We start from the raw sequence: 15,513 nt of genomic DNA, 5'->3' as shown, positions 1-15,513 counted from the left end.
GGTGATTTTATTGTCACTTAGGGCAAAGGTTACTTATCAGAAACTTAAGTGAAATCATTGACTTTAATTTTCCTCCAGCAGTTCTGTCCATGGTTGCTTTCTGTTGTGGTTAAAAACAAAAACAAAACATTATGACCAAAAACAACCTGGGGAAAAGGGTTTATTTCGTATTACAACGTATAGTCCATAATGAAGGGAAGTCAGGGCAGAAATACAAGGCATAAATCTGGAGGCAGACACGGAAGCAGAGCCCCTGGCTGAACCCTGCTTACAGACGCGCTCCCTTTGGCTTGGTTAGGGTAATTTATTCTCCCATGGAAATGGTGCAAAAAAACTGGAAAGAGTCAAAACCTCAAAGGCATGAGAGTCTCCCACACCCATATAGACTACTTACATAGTGCTTTCTGAGTTATTTTGGGAAGTATAGTGTCTCTCTATATAGATCTCTATCTGTGTGTGTGTGTGTGTGAGAGAGAGAGAGATAGAGAGAGACAGAGACAGAGAGAGACAGAGAGAGAGACAGAGACAGAGACAGACAGAGAGAGACATGTTCTGTTTTGTTGCATGCAGCCCATAGTCCATTGTCAGAGAATTTTATGCTTTTAATGAAAGTGGCCCCTGTAGGCGCATATATTTGAAATCTTCCACAGCTAGTGGAACTGTTTGGGAAGAAACAGAAGATGTGGAATTGTTGGAGGAGGTTTGTCACTGGAGTGGGCTTTGAGGTTCCTAAAGCCAACACCATTCCCAGTTAGCCATCTACTCATTGCCACGAGGATTGGATGTAAACTCTCAGCTCTGCTCCAGTGCCATGGTTGCCATGCTCCCCACCATGATGATCATGGACTCACTCTCTGAGACTAAGTTGCCTTGGCCATGGTGTCTCTTCACAGTAGTAGAACAGTTACTAAGAGAGAGGCATTTCTACCCTTCCTCTACCATTGGTTTTCCCTTATGCCAGTCTTGATGCCTCTGGAACCTCCTTCCCTGCTCTTCTCCTATATCAGGTGTAGCTGTATAAGTTTATTTCTACATCCTCTCCTGTATCCTATCATTGTCACGAAAGTAGATGGAACCAGAGATCTCAACATAAAGCAAAATAAGTCAGATTCAGAAAGACAAACATTGCATAAAGAATCTTTTTAGGTTTTACTTTATTTTCAGTCATGTTAGGGGTGGGTAGACATGCACACCCATGGGTGAGAGTACCTGCAGAGGCCAGAAGAGTACACTAGATGCCCTAGAACTGGAGTTACAAACAGTTGTGAGCCACCTAACATGTATGCTGGGCACCAAACCCCAGTCCTCTGTCCTCTGTAAGAGCAAAAAGGGCTCTAAACCACTTCCCTATTTCTCCTATGGACCCTAACAAACAAAAGGCCTAGACAAATAATAGTTATAAAGGAATAGAGAGGGGACCATGGGAGGGTAACAAACTTGAGTACTTAGAGGAAATATGATCAGAGGATCTTAAGTAAAATTTTGTACTGAACTCCCTTATATTTTTGTACAATTATTACACTAACAAAAAAAGCAAGCCAAGTAAGTTGTCCTTGGACAGTAGGAAAACTGCTTGAGACCATTTCAGATACTGGCTGCACCTCACTCATCAAAGATTGCTTTGGGAGTTTTAGGGCAAAGATCTCACACCTTGCTATTTGACAATCTCTTCCTGTAAAGATTAACACAAACAGCTATGAACCCCAGATAAGGAACTGGAGACAGATGGAAAAAAAAACAACCAATTACACTAAAGTCCAACTTGGCAAACTAACTTGTTTGGGGATTACTCATAGAAGTGAGGTTGTTGTTGTTGTTGTTTGGTTTGGGGGGGTATTTATTTATTTACTTATTTTAGACAGCATTTCACTATGTATCCCAGGCTGGCCTCAACCTCATTATGTAGACCAGCAGGCTGGCATTGAACATACAGAAATTCACCTAAGTCTACATCTCAAGTGCTGGTATGAAAGACATGGGCCACCGCACAGGGCCTGTTTGCTGTTCTTGCAGAAAACTGAAATCCAGTTTCCGGCTCTCACCACAGGAGGCCTGGAACTCCAGCAATCTGGTTGGTGTTCAGATTCTTGCCTGTGATCCCCCCACAGCGCATGTGTCTTCTAGAACTAATACTCATTCTGATCATGGCAGGGCCAAACCAGGAGTCAAGTCAAGGCAGTGTAGGGACACTGTGTGGAAGCTCCCTTTCTTCCTTCCCAACCAAAGAGCACAGAAAACATGAAAACAGGAAGAAATTAATGATTCCTAACTGTTGACAACTTAATGCCTTACCCAAATCTAAAACACTTTTTATACTTTTTTAAAATTTTTGAGCTCTACATTTTTCTCTGCTCCCCTTCTTTTTACACTTTTAAAATGTAAAACCAGGCTACGTGAAAAAACTCAGTGTATGTGGTACTCACCACATAAGTTTGAGGATCTGAATTTGATCCCCTAAAATCCACGCATAAAAAGCAGTGCCTATGCCAGATGGTAATGGCTCATGCCTTTAATTCCAGCACTTGGGAGGCAGAGGCAGGTGGATCTCTGTGAGTTTGAGGCCAGCCTTGTCTACAAAGTAAGTTCCAGGATAGTCAGGGTTACACAGACAGAAGCCCCGTCTCAAAATAGAAAGAAAGGAAGAAAGAAAGAAAGAAAGAAAGAAAGAAAGAAAGAAAGAAAGAAAGAAAGAAAGAAAGAGGGAGGGAGGAAAAGAAAAGAAAAGAAAAGAAAAGAAAAGAAAAGAAAAGAAAAGAAAAGACCATGCCTGTCACACCGGTGATCGGAGACAAAGAACACAAAGACAGGAAGAATCCCTTGGGGTTACTGGCCAATCAACGCAGCCAAATCAACAAGCTCCAAATCCAGTGAGAGACCTTGTCTCAAAAAGTGAAGTGGTCATGAGAAGCCTGCCCCATTCTGAACAGAAGCAGGGGATGAATGGATTGTGGGGCAGGGTGGGAGAGGGAATGTGAGAAGAGGGGGGAGAGGAAACGGTCAGGATGTAAAATAAATGAATAAATTTAATAGATAGATAGATAGATGATAGATAGATAGATAGATAGATAGATAGATAGATAGATAGATAGATAATGATGATGATGATGATAGATAGATAGATAGATAGATAGATAGATAGATAGATAGATAGATAATGATGATGATGATGATAGATAGATAGATAGATAGATAGATAGATAGATAGATAGATAGATGATAGATAGATGATAGATAGATAGATAGATAGATAGATAGACAGATGATAGATAGATGATAGATAGATAGATAGATAGATAGATAGATAGATAGATAGATAGATAAAGTGAGGTAGAGAACAATTGAGAAAGACACGATATTCACCCTTGGTCACAAATGTGCAGTTACACACACACAAGTAAACACAACAAAGAGCAAACAGACACACAATCATGCACAAGATATAAAATCCATCTGTAATTAATCATGTTTTTCTCTGAAAAACATACTTAGTTAAAAGGTTCTTGTAGCTAAATGTAATATGACTTTCCCCTGTCCTATCCACATAAAGACCTGTCATCATTCCTTGTGACCAGGCCGTCACAGGGTGAGACAGTCTGGTCATTCCTTGAGTTAAAACCCAGGCAGCATTAGGGTTAACTCACAGTGTAAGGTCTTAGCCAATAAATGGAGGGAGGCTTTTGTGAACCTTTGTCCATGGAAGGTAATAATTTCCCATGTGAAGGAACATGTACACTGAGAACTGAGCTGAAGATGTGCAGATAGACACTGTGTACCAGAAGTGCATTTCTCGAGTGCCCACTTCCTGCTGTGAGTACTCTGAGTAGACAGATGACTCACAGTCAGGCCTAAGACACAGCTGAGTAACAGCTAAACACAGCCCTGCTTGCAGATAAGAACAGTTGATAATGAAAGTACATTGAGCTGGAATTAATCACACAGGTATTAGAAACATACAGCCTTATCAATATTGAATTGATTATCTTTTTCTGTGTCCCTAACAGGTCAAAGTTTGATCTTTGATAACGGTAAAGAAATCATTAAGCTCAGAAATAAATATAATCATACTTATTGATCTGTTCCAAGTTTTACTACAAAAGCCTAGGCTCTAAGGATCCCAGAAGAAGAGGCTGAGCCACCCATTCCCATGTGATAATTAAGAAGATGAATAGAGATGCAGGACAAAGAGGGAGATTTAATACCCAGGGCTATATTACGAATGAATAAAAGGGTTCGTTGACTCAAATCAAGTCTGTCTCCTAAGGGTTATCAGGAGCTTTTGGATTGTGTGCATGTGTGTGTGTGTGTGTGTGTGTGGCATATGTATGTGTGTGTGCAGTAACACCCACCCTTATGAACACATGTGTCTTCCTCTATTGCCACTGTTTGTACACACTTTTAAATTTTATTACATTTTAAAATCTATTTTGTGTGTGTGCATACTTGGTGCCCATGGAGGTTAGAATGAGTGTTGAATACCCTCAACTTTAAGTTACAGACAGTTGTGAACCACCATATGGGGGCTAGAAACAGAGCCCAAGTGCTCTGGCAAAAGAAACAAGTGCTCTTAACTGCTGATCCCCTCTATTAATCTCTATTAATCCCCTGTTTTTAATGTGTGTGGGGGTGTGTGTGCGCGCGCGTGATTTTGCCCACATATTTATAAAGTGCTTTTTATTAAGATAAGATCTCTCACAGAATCAACTAAGCAAGTCTCATAGGGACTCATGGAGACTAAAGCAGCAATCGAGGAGCCTGCGTGGGTCTGTGCTAAGCCCTCTGCATACATGTTATAGTTGTTTAGTTTAGGGGTTTTGTACTACTTCTAACAGTGCGAGTAGGGGTTATCTCCAACTCTATCACCTGCTCTTGGGACATTTTTTCTCCTACTGGGATTCCTCATCCAGTCTTGATATGAGGGTTTGTGTCTAGTCTTATTGCATCTTTTATGTTTTATTAAGTTGATATCCCTAGGAGGCCTGCCCTTTTCTAAAGGGAAATGGAGGAGCAATAGGTTTGGAAAGAAGGGTTACATGGAGGAGTGAAGGGAGGGAAACTGCAGTTGGGATGTACTGTATGAGAGAAGAAGAAAAGTAAAATAAATTATTGAATGTTAAAATTTTCCTTTAATAGGTCTATACGTGGTGTATGCACACGTGTGTGTGCATCCGTATGTATAGAGTTGCACTTGAGGGTAGGGAGGTTTGTGTGTATGTGTGCACATGCCTGTGGAAGGCCAAGGCTGGTGTTGCGAGTCTTCTTTGTTCACTCTGCACTTGCTCTAGTTTGACTTCTCACGCTGTAATTAAAAACTCAGATCAAAAGCATCATAGGGGGCAGGGGAGACTGTTTAGCTTATACTTCCAGATCACAGTCCAGCTTTACAGAAAGTCAGGGCAAGATGCCACTCAGAAAAGTAGAGGCAGGGACTGTGAAGGGCTGCTTCTTCCTGGGTTGCTTATTGGTTTGCTTGCAGACCCATGCTTCATTACCTTTATACAGCCCGGGACCACATGTCCTAAGAATGGTGCTGCCCACAGTGGGATGAGCCCTGCATCATTTAATAATCAAGACAATCACACACACACACACACACACACACACACACACACACACACACGCACGCACGCACCCACAGGTCAATAGTATCTGGCAACTCCCCAACTGAGGTTTTCCCTTTCACACTACGCCAGACTGAAAACTAAAGCTAACCACCATTGCCTCATATATTGAAGCAGGAGCTGTCAGTTGAACCTGGAGCAAGCCAATACGGCTAGTCTCACCAGCCAGCTGACTCTAGGTATCTCGTGGCTAGAATTACAGGAGGCCTGCCACACCCAAATGAGTTCTGAGGATCTCAATTCCAGTCATCACACTTGTGCGCAGTGCTTTAACTGCGAAGCCATCTCCACAACGCGGTCGTTTCCTTTAATTATACAGCTTAATAAGGTTTGCTGATATCACAATATATGCAAACTTGATCATATCAATCCATTCTCCTTCTGCCCACATCCTCTTTGCTCCCACCAGCCACTTTTCACTCTTAAAACCCCTCTTCTATTTTCAGGGTGTTATCGCTGAGATCTACAATAACCTCAAGAACTCAAATATCAAAAGTTTGAGTCTCAGTGTGACAGAGTTTAGACACAAAGCCTTTGGGAAGTGATTGCCCACGAGGGCTCTGACCTCATCAGTGGATCAGCCCACCACCGATGGAGCCATAGTTTCACAGACGACTAAGAAGTACGGGAGCCTTTAGTATGTGGTACTAACTGTGCTACTGCCATCCTCTGCCAGGAAGGGCTGGCTTTAGGGGTTCCTAAAATTTCAAGTCTGGGGACATGAAAACAAGAATGGAAAAGTGAAATATGAAAGTAATATGTTTATTATATGAATGCCAGGAACAAGCAGAAAGGACACCAACCATCCTCAGTACTGTTGCCCAGAAACCAATATTCAGAAGAAACAACAGTGGGGAAGAAGAGATGGGAGGCAAGAAGCACACACAGTCAAGCAGTTATTTAGACGTTTTCTTGTTTAGACGTTTTCTCCAGATTGGCCACACATGATTGACAGCAATAAGAAAGCAGTTGTTGCCCGGGGGCAGTTTCACCTCTAGTCGAAAGATGATTGTTCACCATGCCTGCTGTTCTTGGAATCCAAGATGAAAGGAGGAGAATGTGACTCACAGAAAAGGACAAGTCCAAACAGTAAGACAGAGCTAATTCCTTTAGAGTTAGTACAATATGACTAGGGAATTCTGGGCTGTGCCCCAGTGATGCGGAGCAGGATGATGCAAACCTGGCCATTGGCAACATGCTCCTTATTGTATCCCCATAAATCCTGAAAATATCTTAACCACCTCGGTGTCTTCAGCCTTGAATAAGGATTATTATTTATCTGATTGCTTCTTATGTGATTCTCATGTGGCAAAAACCCAACCCAAAACTGAGATACAAAATGGAGACTTAGATGGCATGCCTTCATCCTCTCTCTGGAACATCTGTTTACTAGAAGATGCTATCTCTAAAGTTGGAGAGAGTAGGTTACAGGGTCCAGGTTCTTGAGGGTATATTTTCTTCCCTAACTCCTTGTGTCTCTTCCTGACTGCCATACGGTGATCAGCTATGCTCTACCATGTATTCCTGACTCACCACAGTTGTAAATAGAAACCCAAATGACTATGGACAGAAATCCTGATAAAAAGAATCAAAATGTTTCTTTCCTTGAGCTTCTTTTTCTCGTGTCTCTTAGCAACAAAAAACTGTCTAATGCTAACAACTGAGAAATAAAATAGTTGCTGTCTCTATACCTAATGCTGTGATTCACAAGCTTTTTAGAATTGATTTGTGGTAGATGTTTAGAAAATATACAAACTCATGGAAGCTGAACAATTCACACCTGGATGAAAGTTAGGCCAAGACAGAAATCAAGAAGGGAATTCAAAACTCTTTAGACTTCAGTGAGGTAGAAATACAACATACCACCCTTGGAGGACACGGTGGAGGCAATTTTGAAGAAACAAGTTCATAGCACTATGTACTCTCATTAAAACACTAGAGTGTTCTTGAATCAGTAACTTAATTACTCACTTGAAAGCTCTAGAAAAATAAGAAAAAAAAATAATACCTAGAAAGAGTAATTGGAAAGAAACAATCAAACTCAGGGTAGAATTCAGAAAAAAAAAAAGAACCAAAAATAAAAAAGGCAATAAAGAGAATACTGTAAAAACTCTGCATACCACCAAACTGGAAAATCCAAAAAAAAAAAAAAAAAAAAAAAAGATGATGGTCTTCCTTTTTTTTAATGTTTTTAATTTAAATAGACTTGCATCACTTTCCCCCTCCCTTTTCTCTCCCTAATGCCCTAGTCACCATCCTGTGATTGTCAAGCCTCCCACACTCAAGTCAATAGCATTTTTTCTTTTATTATACTTGTAACATACACAAATTCATAAATATAACCTCCTGAGTCATTTATTGTTGTTTATCTGTATGGAGTTTCAAGGCTGGCCACTTTGTACTGGAAAATCAAAAATGCGGCTCATCATTTACCCACCATGACTGAAATCACTCCAGAAATTCAAAGATAGCTAAATACACATAAACATTATGAACACAATCCACCATATAAACAGACTAAAAAAACTGATCATCTCATTATATGAAGAAAATTCCAACATCCCTTCAAAACAAAAGTCCTGGAAATATTAGTGATAACAAGGGACATAGCTCAAGATAATAAAGACCATTTACAGCAAGCCCACAGCCAACATCATCCTAAACAGAAAGAAACTCAAAGCATTTCCACTAAAATCAGGAACAAGACAATGATATCCACTCTCCCCATACCTATTCAATACAATACACGAAGTTTTATCTACAGCCCACTGTTGTTTTATCTTAATATTTTTGGGTATATCATTGGACTTAATATGTCCTTCTTGGGGATTGGCTGGCTGGTTGGTTGGTTGGTTGGTTGGTTTTGTTTGGGTGGGTTAATTTTGAGGCTGAAACTCACTATGTACCATATGACCATAAATTTTTTCTGATCCTCATGAGTTCAGAGGTCACAGACATATATCACCTTGTCAAATTCCATACATTCCTAATGATCCAACCCAGGATTTTGGGAATGCTAAACAAACACTCTACCAACTGAGCTGCATTTTCTATGCCTATTTTCAAAATGTTTTTTAAGTTGGGTTTGTGTTTTGGTTTTGCATTTTCCTTAGTTCTTCAGGAGTTACACGGTAGGTACCCAAAAGGGTTTGCATTAGAAAACAGATGTCAAGCCAAAGGAATCTGAAGTCAGAAGCCTCTTCAACAGGAGTTACAGTGTTATGGGAAACTGAAGAAGGGTTCACATCCTTATTCAGGTAATACAAGCTAAGGAAATTTTGTTGGGCTAGAAGATTGGGACGAGAAGGGGACTGTATGTGTGGATAGGTGGCCAAGGTTCCTCTTCATGAGAAGGATTTGCTTCTTGTGGAAGACTTGAGAGGGTCTGTAAGGCAAATGTTGAAATCAATGGGGTGTTCATTCCTAAAAGGACTGGGGTGAGGACACCAACCTTCGCTCTTCACAAAGACCCAAAGTGATGGCCAGAGCCTGAGGAGTTCTACCATGAAAGGTTCAAAGATACAGGAAAGAGAAACTACAAATTCAAGCATGATACGTTGTCTCTTGGTGTTAAAGATATGCTTGTAGAAACAACAGTCCATCTGTATGTCTCTCTTTCTCTCTCTGTCTCTCTATCTGACTGTTTTTCTGTCTATGTAAACTTTCAAGAAAGTATATCATCTGCCATTATTTTCTCAGCACTATCTTATGTTTTATAATATACTTTTCATTCATCTCAGGCTTTCCTTTTCATTGTCATTCCCATTAGCTGTCCCCATCACCTTTAGAGAACATCTGCATCTCCCACTTGACCAGACACGGCCTCCTGGATCTTCTATTATGGCTGTAATGGTATCACTGTGGGTCTGGAGTCCCTCCTCCATTATGTTTAGAACACTCCTGTCTCTAGCTGTCAGCCTAGCCAGCTCCCTTATACTTAGTGACTCTTCTAAGTCCAAGTCACCTGCTTGTCTAGAAGCCTCCTTCTTTGGAGATGCCTTAAGTGGAATCTTCTGGAAATTTTGAATCAAGGTCAGGCTTCAGTCATAGTTTTAAGTATAAAAGTACTATTTTCTTGATCTCCTGTTGGTAATCAAAGCAGAGAATAGAGATCTTAGCACTGAGGTTTAAAATCAGAGGAGTTATGAACTAGATATATATGGATCCCTAACTGGATTTTCTTCCGCCAGAATGCATGCCTTACTGGTTGTAGCATACCTGCTGCCACCATAATATTTACTGAGAGCTTCAAGAGGGGTTGATCCATTCCAGATGACTTCTGTGATCCCTCCAGTCTCAGTAATTCCACTTCCTGTTGTCTTGGAACTATAAAAATACAAACCATTGATTATATTTATGATGGATTTTTTTGATAGTAAAACATATAACGCATGCCTTCTTTGTAAAAGGACTACTAAAAACACTGATAAAAATCCAAATATTTATATTAAAATATAAGTCTACTAGAGAGAATATTTGACAGTTGTCCAAGTGTAATACATAGAAATTATATACACAGGATTCTAAATGGATCTCTATGTGCTTAGTAACCATTCACCCATGTCAGCTGTTCCACACACATCATCCACAACTCTCTCTCTCTTGTCACATGGTGTATGTATATATGTATGTATGTGTGTATGTATAATATACAACCCATAAGTACTTCAGAATTTCTTTCAAAATATAAATTACAGTTTGGAATACATGACCACATTACAATTGTCACCCTCCTAAAATCATTATTCTCTTAAATTGTTGTTGGAGGTTGCCTGCTCATTTCCTGGCTGCCCAGACTCCTGAAATAACCATACCGAAAATGTATTAATTAAATCACTGCTAGGCCAATCACTATTGCACATTCTTAGCAAGCTCTTACATATTAAATTAACCCATTTCCATTATTTTATATTTTACAACGAGATTCATGACCTACCAGCAAGGTTCCAGTGTGTCTGTCTCCGGTGGTGGCTCCATGGCCTCTCTCTGACTCTGCCTCCTTTCTCTCAGCATTCAGTTTAGTTTTCCCTGCCTACCTCTATTATTCTCTGTGCAGGCCCAAGACAGTTTCTTTATTCATGAACCAATAAAATCAACACATATAACAGAAGGACTTCCCACATCATTAAATATTTAAATGATATCAAGTTTAAATAAAATGTGCCTACTCTTCCAGAATTTTATGCCCAGGGACACATATAAAGAAAAACTTTGATGATATTGCACTAAAGTTACTGTATATGTTGTAAGATATCTGATTTAAATACTCATTAAGTAAGGAAGAAAGGTAGGAAGAAGCAAAAAAGGAGAAAAACAGAAGCAGAAGAAGAAAAGAAGGGATAGGAGGAAGGGAGAGATTGAAGGGAATAAAGAGAAAGAGAGAAAGGAAGAAAGGAAGAAAGGAAGGGGGGGAGGGAGGGAGGGAGGGAGGGAGGGAGGGAGGGAGGGAGGGAGAGAAGGAAGGAAGGTATAGGGAGGTAGGTGTGATATTTCATTTGTATTTTAATAAATAAAGCTTGCCTGAAGACCAGAGAGTAAAACCTCATTGGTCAGCCTTACAGACCAGGTAATGGAGAGAAAACATGTTTTGTGACCCCACCCTACCTGTTGACTAGAACGTTAGGTGTTTTCCAACAGCCTGAAGGTGCTTCCCTGTCTTCCCTGTGACCCAGCAACCACCCATTCTGCCTTTGACATAACCAATCATAGTAAATGCCCTTAAAATGAGGCCCTTAAAATGAGGCCCTTAAAATGAGCCAGTCGCTGTGTTTGACAAACAACCCACGGTACCCCCTCCCTGACAACCCACGGTACCCCCTCCCTGAATATGTAGTTTTTTCTTTTAAAAGCAGCCTGTAATAGCTAGTCGGGGCTTCTCTCTCTGGCACGGCTGAGGAGCCCATTTGTGCAAACGAGAATAAACTTCCTCTTGCTTTTGCATCAACTGGACTGGTGAGTGGTTCCTTGGAGTGACCCTCCTGAGGAGTTAGCATCCCAGAGCTGGGGTCTAACAACTTTTAATCCCAGTGGCCTCACTAGTTTGCCATAGAAATCATGTTACACACCTTTAATCCCAGACCTAAAAAGGAATATAAAACTGGGGGAGACAATTTTCAGACAGTCTCATTCTGAGATTCCTGGAGGCAGAATCGCCACTTCAGACTGAGGTAGAAGTAAGAGCCAGTGACTGACTGTTTTGCTTTTCTGACTTTCAGATTGAACCCTATATCTGCCTCTGAATTTTTCCTCTGGTAGGAAGAAGGAAGGAAGAAATAGAGAAGGAAATGAATGAAGCAAAGGAGGGTTGGGAAAGAGAAAAGGGAGCTAGCAAGAAGAAAAGAAAGACTGGAAAAGTAGTCAAAGAAAAAAGAATTGAGAGGAGAGAATTATGCAGGGCAAAGGGAAAACAAGCTTCCAATAATAGCAGGTGTGCTATCCGCTGAGCTTAATGAGCACCAGCAGAAGTGTTATTTGAGGAAGAACTCACTTTTCTGTTATTGACCTCATTTTTGTGTGTCAGAAAAATGAATATGTCACTAGGCTAAATGCACTTTTCTTATTTAAAGATAGATTTTCTTAAACTGGGTGTAGTGGTGCACACCTTCAATCCCAGCACTTATGAAACAGAGGAAGGTGGATCTCTGAGTTTGAGGCCAGCCTGATCTACATAGAGAGTTTCAGGTGTCAGACCAGCCATGACTACATAGTGAGATGCTATCTCAAAAATAAATAAATGTTTTTTTGAACACCTTTGACGCCATCTCAGAATGACTGTAAGTTTCTCCATGGTAAAGAGGTAGGGAGAGGTCTGTAGCCTAAAATTTCTACAGAATATCACTCTAATGCCTAGGAAATATCACAGAAGATTAGGAAGACAGACTGTAATGGCTAGAGCATGTGCAGATGTGCTATACAATGTCTTCTGGACAAAACATGACCATTGCACTATTTTTTTTTACTTTTTTTTATTGAGAAAAGGAAAAAAAGTTTCTGCCTCCTCCCAGCCTCCCATTTCCCTCCCCCTCCTCCCACCCTTCTCCCCCTCCTGCCACCCTTCTCCTCCTCCCCCCACCCTTCTCCCCCTCCTCCCACCCTTCTCCCCCTCCCCCTCTCCTCTCCCCCTCCCTCTCCAGTCTATTTTTAACACTCTTGTAATTTTTCTTTTCCATTTAGCCCATGGGTATTTTAGCATTTTGGTACAAAGAAAAACATTCAGATAATAAATCCTAAATTTTTCAAGTAAAATATTTACTCTTGGATGACAACACAGTATACTGGACCAACAAAGCTAAATGGAACGTCTGCAAGAGCCCGAGGTGATGGATGAGAGCATTTTCCAGATGCAGGAGAGCTGATACAAATATACAAACTCAGGGAGACTAGGACACCATGTACAACCCCTGCACAGGATCTGGCCAGAAAATGTCCCAGCACAGAGATGGAGAATTGGGCACAAAGTCACACCCATAACCAAAAAGTTATTTTTAATGATAACTGTTGGTAAAGGAAAAATCAGTTTTCTACAATGGAATGTCACTGGGTGTATCAAACCAGTTCAGGGTCTATGGTCCATGCTCAGGAGAAGACTGCCAATGAAAAATGAATACCAAAAAAAAAAAAAACATGACATTGCCATTGTAAGCACACATAATCTGTGACTTCTTGTAAAAGACTTGCATGTGCATGCCGGTACACACACACACACACACACACACACACACACACACAGAGGCAGGAAAGTAAGAGGAGACTAGTGTTTTCTATATGACTAATAAACTCAAAATTAACATTTAAAAGCCCTAGCAGAATTTCCACAAGCAGCCCAGGCAAGCATCCTGCCTACTACTGCTGTGGGGACGTAAGAAATATCAAACAAGGGACTGCTATGAATTTTATGCTTTGTTAACTTGTCTTTATCTACTCCTGTGGGACCAGATTCAGCAATAAGAACCAGGACAGCATCGATCAATACACAAACCAGCCCTTTGGGAGTGGACCCAGGAAAGCCTTGGCACTAGGTTTGCTCTCATGAGCATAAAAGTCGCTCTTGTCAGAGTCCTGCAGAACTTCTCCTTCCAGCCTTGTGAGGAAACTCAGGTCAGCGTGCTTTCCCAATAAGTCACATACAGTTTGGTGTTCTTAACTTGGACCATCTATATGCAGAAAGAATATGCTTGCTCATTTTTTAATCTATTCTATGAGCCAAATAACTTCTTTTGTGAAATCTGTTGAAGTTTGGGGCCGCTGACTTGGGATGGACTGTATCTTTTGCTTTAAAAAAATGATTCTATAATGCAGGAGCTGGGGAGTAGTTCATTCAGAATACCTACATTATAAGCATGAAGGCCTGAGTTTTATCTGAAGACCCCAAATATTAAAAAAAAAAAAAACTTGACTCCAAGGGAATGACAACTGAGAAAAATAGCTTTCATGAGCATGTAAAGCGTATTTGTCCTTAATGAATCTCTTCCTTGCTTCCGTGTTTGGTGACCCATCGTTGCTTGGCTCTTACTGTGTTTGTTTAACTGTTACAAATCCCTTTAACACTAAGAAATCAAGGACTTTTTTCAACCAGAAAACCCCATCATTCTATGGGCAGAATCAAGAGATGGAACCTCTTATTTTGTGGAGTGTGGGGGTGTTGAAGGGTCTCTCTATGTAGTCTTGGAACTCATTAGGTAGACCATGCTGGCCTGGAACTCACAGAGATCCTCCTGCCTCTGTCTTTGGAATATCAGAATTGAGCACTGAGATTAAAGGACCTCAACAGCACACATGATACTCTGGTTCTGACAGAAGAGAAAGCAGAGGATGTAGCTGAACTAATTGTTCAGTGTCTACTGATCTAACCCTCCATAAGCTATCAGGCCACCAGAAGGAGAAGCAGCACCATGGTAGGCAGGTCAGGCCAAGCTGCCAGAAGGAAAAGCATGGGCAGGAGCACAGCGAGCAGGCCTGGTCAGACCGCTGGGTGGAGAAGCATGTGCAGCTGTGTGGTGGGCTGTGATGTCAGAAGAGGCCCCCCAAAATTATTTGAACACAAAAGCCTCAGCCTCAGCCCTGCCAACACCAGGAGGAACCACGATTTGAGCCTTAGGCTTATAGACATCTGGAGGAATGATCAAGGAAGGCTCTCCCCTGCCCACACCTGAAGGAGTGATCGATGGAGCCACAGCCCCCAACTACACAAATTGGAGGAAAAGGGACCCTCCCCAAGATGGATTCCACCCATTCTGATTGGAAGAAGAGATGGATAGATAAAAGGGTAAAACACACAATACAGTACCATCAGAAACTAGTGGTCCTACAACTGCAAGACCTGAACATCCCAATACAGATGAAGCAGAAGAAAACAACCTTAAAACTAACTGTATAAAGATGATTAAGGCCCTTAAAGAGGAAATAAAAATTTCCCTTAAAGAAATAGAGGAAAAGACAACCAAAAACTTGGAAGAAAACAACATATCACTTAAAGAAAACCAGGAAAAGGCAATCAAACAGGTGAAAGAAATAGGAGCAGAAGGAGAGTGAGCACAAGCAAGGAACTCAGGACCGCGAGGGGTGCACCCACACACTGAGACAATGGGGATGTTCTATCGGGAACTCACCAAGGCCAGCTGGCTTGTGTCTGAAAAAGCCTGGGTTAAAACTGGTCTCGCTGAACATAGTGGACGATGAGGACTACTGAGACCTCAAGAACAATGGCAATGGGTTTTTGATCCTACTGTACCTATTGGTTTCGTGGGAGACTAGGCAGTTTCATGGATACTCACCTTACGAGACCTGGATGGAGGTGGGTGGTCCTTGGACTTCCCACAGGGCAGGGAACCCTGATTGCTCTTTGGGCTGACAAGGGAGGGAGACTTGATTGGGGGAGGGGGAGGGAAAGGGGAGG

General features: G+C 41.3%; 1 protein-coding gene and 1 long non-coding RNA gene across 3 annotated transcripts in view; one reads left to right on the top strand and one right to left on the bottom strand.

The window, feature by feature from the left end:
• Window positions 1-15,513, top strand: part of LOC126492996 (cytochrome P450 3A31-like) — a 287,886-nt gene that overhangs the window by 65,765 nt on the left and 206,608 nt on the right. The window lies entirely within an intron of this gene.
• The window catches only part of LOC126493002 (uncharacterized), a 236,485-nt gene that overhangs the window by 203,384 nt on the left and 17,588 nt on the right, over window positions 1-15,513 (bottom strand). The window lies entirely within an intron of this gene.

This window comes from Alexandromys fortis, unplaced genomic scaffold (assembly GCF_014885135.2).
Source record: "Alexandromys fortis isolate MF-2015 unplaced genomic scaffold, M_Fortis_MF-2015_v1.1 scaffold_306, whole genome shotgun sequence".
Lineage (NCBI taxonomy): Eukaryota > Metazoa > Chordata > Mammalia > Rodentia > Cricetidae > Alexandromys > Alexandromys fortis.
Note: the sequence above shows the minus strand (reverse complement) of the source record. Positions and strands in the feature narration are given on the sequence as shown.